General features: G+C 41.9%; 1 pseudogene; it reads left to right on the plus strand.

Moving 5' to 3' along the window:
* The first annotated feature begins 201 nt into the window (after positions 1–201).
* The window catches only part of LOC102835172, a 16,718-nt pseudogene continuing 10,919 nt past the window's right edge, over positions 202–6,000 (plus strand).

Raw genomic sequence — 6,000 nt, forward strand, 5'->3', positions numbered from 1 at the left:
GTTTTTGCCTTCTAGTTAGACCTCTGTAGTGTTTTCACTGTCACATTTGTTCATATGTGTGTGATTTCTAGACTCTAGCAGAGTTGTATGTGGTTTTTAATTATTTGCTAAGTAAGATTCACTGGACAATCACAAGTTGGCAGACACTATACTGTTTTGTTTGCATGGATCGTCTCAGTTAATCTTCCCAGTTACTCTACCATGCAGGTAACATGAGGAAACTGTATTCTAGATGAGGAAACTGAGGCTCGTGGAATTAAAACCCATCAAGACTGACATTTCAGATACCATTCTGAAGTAGAAAAAAAAATAGTTAAATGAAGACTTCATAATTGTATGTAGACTTCTGAGGTGATAGCTTCTTTAGGTTTTATTTCATAAAGAAAACATTCTCTGAAAGTTATTGTATACACATATGGCAGTCTTCAAGAGATATACTTAAAACAATTTTTAAACCCAGTAGGAAGAGATTTTTATGATTCCCAGGTGTGTAGTTGTAAACCTTTCTAACCTTTGTTAATGTATATGTAAGGAAAAGTAGTTTTTACTCTTTATAAAGTCGTGTCCTTTCTGCATTATTTCCTTAAAGCTTTCAGGTTCTCAATAGGATCTTTAGGGAAGAGCTTAAATGTACACATTAAACAGTATACTATTGAGTACTTGTTGTTGTTATGTGCCGTGGAGTTGGTTCCAACTCATAGCAACCCTGTACAGGGTTTCCGAGGCTGTAAATCTTTATGGGAGCAGAAAGCCCCAACTTTCTCCCACGGAACAGCTGGTAGTTTCGAACTGCTGACCTTGTGGTTCGCAGCCCGATTTGTAACCACTACGCTACCAGAGTTCCTTATTGAGTACTTCTTAAGAATCATTAAAGATGCCTATCATACATGGAGTTGCATGAAATACAATTTGAAATACTGCAAATTGGGAAAATCAATACAAACTATTATATTAAACAAGGTAGAGAAGCATTGTTGTTGTTAGGTGCCATCGAGTTGGTACTGACTCGGTATAGTGACCTTATGCAAAGCAGAACGAAACACTGCCTGATTCTGGGCCAACCTCAAATTGTTGCCACACTTCAGTCCATTCATGCTGCCACATTGCCAGTCCATCTCACTGAGGGTCTTCCTCTTTTTCTCTGACCTTCCATCTTACCAAACATGATATCCTTCTCCAGCAACTGGTCCCTCCTGACTATATGTCCAGTATGAGAGACAAAGTTTGGCCATCCTGGTCTCCAAGGAACACTGTGGCTGCACTTCTTCCAACTCAGATCTGTTGATTCTTTTGGCAGCCCTTTAATGTTTTATTGTGAATTATGTGATAGTTTACATGGGAGAATATTAGCTTTATATTCATCCTATCTTTTATCGTTTCATAACCATGGTTACAATCCCCTCCATGCATCATCAGCCACCAAAGGGTATACCCTGCAAGCCTGCCCAATTGGTTTCCCGTCCGCTTTGTTTTTCCATTCCCTGCTCCTTTCTTGTGTATTGCCCCCTTCCCTAGCACCCAAACTGTCCTGTGTCTTTTCCCTGCCCTGTGCTCCACCTGCTCCTCCCTCCCCTCCCCCCACCCCCACATCCCGATAATGAGCAATGAAATCCAGCCCCCCGCCATATCATTATGGCTACTAGAGTGTAGGTGTTGTTGTTACATGACGTCAAGTTGATTCCAACCAATAGCAACACTGTGAAGGGTTTCCCAGGAGCAGCTGGTGAGCTTGAACCAACGACCTTGCAGTTCAAATGGATTTGCAGTCTGGCGCATTAACCCACAGCGTCATACCAGAGTGTAGGTGGGGTGAGGGTAAATAGAAATAAATAGGAGATGATGTCACTAGCCCTTGCCTGGCTGGAAGTTAGGTCTCAGGTTAGGGAGTTAGTGGGAAAATGAAGCAGAACAGAGAAGCCAGAGGCCACACCGGAGTGTTGTGACTCTTCACTGCAGGCCTGACTCCTTGGGGGCTGGTGACTAGGTTGATGGGAGAGATGAGAATCAGTGAGGCCTATGAAGGAGACTGCTGTGCAGAATGGCTCCAGTATCCGTGATCTGCTGTGGTGATCAAGACATGGCTAGACATCAAGGAGGCCTGAAATAGTGCCTTCCAGTGTCCTTTACTTCCCACCTGGTGCATAAGAAATTCACAGTGGTCCCTGGCCTTGTGAGGGATGTGGAAGAGAGTCCTGTTGGTGTCCATTGGGTGTGCATGAAGGAAGAGGTAAGGCTGAGGCCAGGAGCCTACAACCTGGCCCTGAGGCCTAAAGAACCCTTTAGGCCTCAGCCATAACCTCTCTTTAGCTCCCTGGATGAGGTTTGGAGGGTTCTATTGTGCTGGCCTTGGGTGGTGCTATAGGATAAGCACTGGACTGAAAAGGTTGGTTTGAACCACAAGGCTGGCAGTTGAAACTCACCAGCTGCTCCTCAGAAACCCTATACAGAAACACTATGAGTTGGAATCAACTCAACAGCACTTAACAACAAAAACAGCAACATTGTGCTATATAGGGTCACTATGAATTGGAGTCAACTTGATAGCAGTGAGGTTTGAGTTTTGTTATTGTGCCTTTGGGAGTTGAGGTGAGGCCAAATCAGCCAGTGAGTGCTTTGGGCCCTGACTAATCAAGTAATCATAGTTGGATGGCCCACTGCCCCACATGCCATGACATCAAGACAGCATGCCGAGCCAGACCAGCCCTATAGTCACAGGACGACTGAGGACTCTGAGAGATGTTGACACAGAGGAAGGACAGAGTTCATTTGAATATATCCCCTGTTGCTACTCAACAATTTTAGGACTGATGAGGAAGTTAAGATCAAGTCACAAAAATATAGACACGTTGTTTTCTTTGAACATTTGTTATACCATGCACAAAAAGAGAACTGTTAACTTATTGACAAATTATGATAGGTGTCCAGTTGTGGTTATTCAAGTCAAAGGCCAGTGGCTGCTGCCAGTATTCAGGCACAGATGGGCATGAGGGGAAAGGAGCTGGGGCCTTTGTGCTAGCTATTTCTGTTGGTCCCCACAGTCAGGGCTGGGATTCTGTGCCAGCTGGTACTCTAGTTATATATTTGGTTCTTTTGTTGCCCTTTCTGATAAAATTTGTCATTCCAGTAGATGTATAAAATGACTACCAAATACTCAAATATCTTTAAGATCTGCATTAAATAGTGACAGAAAGAAGGTGACCTTGGCATTTGCTTTACTCCATAGAAAAACAGCTGCCTGACCTCTACAAAGGGAGCTTCAGTTATCATTTGCTTTTCTTCTTCTGTTTAAGAACAGAAAGAGCCCTAGGAAGCCTCACAGGCCCTAAGGGAAGGAGCTTAGAGTTTCCAAGGCAGGAGAGAGAAAGAAAAGTCAAAAGAAAATGGAATGAGATCTTGGGCATGTTTTTCTTTGAAAATAACTGAAAAACCTTCATGGTTCAGAGGACATTCCCAGAGTGTCGATTTTTCTCTATCACATTGCAAATGAGGCTTCTTATTTTATCAAATAAATGGATGTGAAACTGCTAAAATTAACTTCTGTTTTTGTCCTCTTTCTCATTCCTTGGGGCTACCACACCAGGCTGGGAGGATTCCAGTTTTTTTTATGAGGCTGTAACTCAATTATTTCCTTCTTTCTGGCTCAGAGCTAAAAGGTGTAAGGTCATATTCTCCCTCCAAGAATATGTCAAATGAGTATTTACATAGCTACCATAGTTAGGTGGTTCTCTTGACCAGCACCTCACATTTTTGTCCTTAAACGTCAATACACTCAAAACCAATCAAGGATAGTGTTTTGGAAACATTATCTGTTTGTTTATTAAACTTGACATTTCTAAGATGTGTCCTGGCTGAACACATTTCTTTCTGATGAACAGTTTAGGTGTGTGTGTTTAATGTTAACAGGAGTATTTAATCAAATTATTTTTTTCCCTGTAGAAGGGAGGATCTCTATTATTTCCAGAGCTTCCTTCTTTTTCTCAGTGTTGCCAGTCATACCACTCCCCCAGTCTGTGTGTTGCTACGTGTATTTCCTGGTATAAAACTATTTGTGACTCTGAGATGATATGAGGATACTTCAAGAAGTTCATGGAAAAATGGCTTAAGATAAAAATTTTAAATATAAACATTTATTTCTCATCATAAACTCCAGGAGAGTGAAGACACTTTGAAAAATGATTAAGATAGACATTTTAAATACAAACTTTTATTTCTCATCATAAACTCCAGGAGTCAAGACACTTCAGTGATCAAGGATACCAGTCATATTTTTGTTGTGGTTAAGTGTATAGGGTTTATGAGGAGCAGCTGGTGAGCTTGAAACACCGACATGTGGTTCAAACCAATCTTGAGGTCTAGTGCTTATCTTAGTATTGTTATTAAGTGCTACCAAGTTGGTTCCGACTCATTGTGACGCTGTATAGGGTTCCTGAAGAGTTGCTGGTGAGTTTGAACCGACTTTGCGGTTCAAACCGACCCCTTATGGTTGAGTACTTATCCTATGGTGCCACACTAGAACTCCTATCCTAGTGTTGTTGTTGTTGTTATGTGCCGTGGAGTCACTTCTGACTCATAGCGACCCTGCACAGGGTTTCTGAGGCTGTTAATCTTTACGGGAGCAGAGCGCCTCATCTTTCTCCCACGGAGCAGCTGGTAGTTTCGAACTGCTAACCTTGCGGTTCGCAGCCCGATTCGTAGCCACTACACTACCAGAGCTCCTTTATCCTAGTAGAGTAGATGCATAATCACCACTAAATATTCAAAAAATGGAGGATGTTGGAAATTTAACCATGTCAATGTCATCTATTATTAACCGAAGATAAATGGGTGCCCTTGAAATACTTGTTAAGATTAAGAAACAAAAGGAAGTCAGAAGGAGTCAAATCAGGATTGTCAGGTGGCTGCCTAGTGATTTCCCATCGAAACTCTCAAAATTGTCCTTGTTTGATGAGAGGAATGAGCAGGAGCATGGTCTTGATAGAGAAGGACTCTGGTGAAGCTTTCCTGGGTGCATTTCTGCTACAGTTTTGACTCCTTTTTTTCAAAATACTCTCATAATAAGTGATGGTATTATTCCTCCAGAAGGCCAATGAGCAAAATGCCTTGTTATTAGGTGCCATCGAGTCACTTCTGACTCATGGAGATCTCATGCACAAGCGAATGAAACACTGCCCTGTCCTGTGCCATCCTCACAATTGCTGCTGCTACTGTGTTAATCCATCTCATTGGGGGGTGGGGTCCTTCCTCTTTTTCAAGCATGATGTCCTTCTCCAGAGACTGGTCCCTCCTGATAATATGTCCAAAGTATGAGAGAAGAAGTCTCTCATTTCTCACTTCTAAGGAGAATTCTGGCTATAACTGATTCCATGACAGATTTGTTTGTTCTTCTAGAAGCCCTTGATATTTTCAATATTTTTCACCAACATCATCATTCCAATGCATCGAATCTTCTATGGTCCTTGTTATTCATTATCCAACTTTCACATGCGTATGAGATCATTGAAAATACCATGTTTTGATCAGGTGCAACTTTGCTCTTTTTTTTTTTTTTTTGAAGTATATAGGTTGAGTTTAATATTTTGCACATAAATATCTAATTTTTATAATATTTCTTTTTTTAAAATGTTTTATTGTGAATTATATGATAGTTCACATGGGAAACTTTAGTTTTACGTTCCTTCCATTGTATATCATCTCATTGCCATGGTTCCAATCCCCTCCATGCATCATCAACCACCCAAAGGGTATATCCCAGAAACCCTCCCCTTATACTTCCCCCTCCTCCCCCCAGTTTCGGCCCACAGTCCCTTTCCCTCTCTGGGTCCAAAGTCCTCAGTCACTTCATCACTCCATGTCATCATCTCTGTCTCTATCTCAGGCATCTCTGTTTCTCTGGGTAGGGTCCTGCTCTCGGCTCTTCTCCGTTGATGGTCCCAGAGGCCTCTGCTCCTAGCCTGTAGAATTATTACTCCCTTCCTTGTTACAAAACTTCTACCTTTGCAT

This window comes from Chrysochloris asiatica, unplaced genomic scaffold (assembly GCF_000296735.1).
Source record: "Chrysochloris asiatica unplaced genomic scaffold, ChrAsi1.0 scaffold00039, whole genome shotgun sequence".
NCBI lineage: Eukaryota > Metazoa > Chordata > Mammalia > Afrosoricida > Chrysochloridae > Chrysochloris > Chrysochloris asiatica.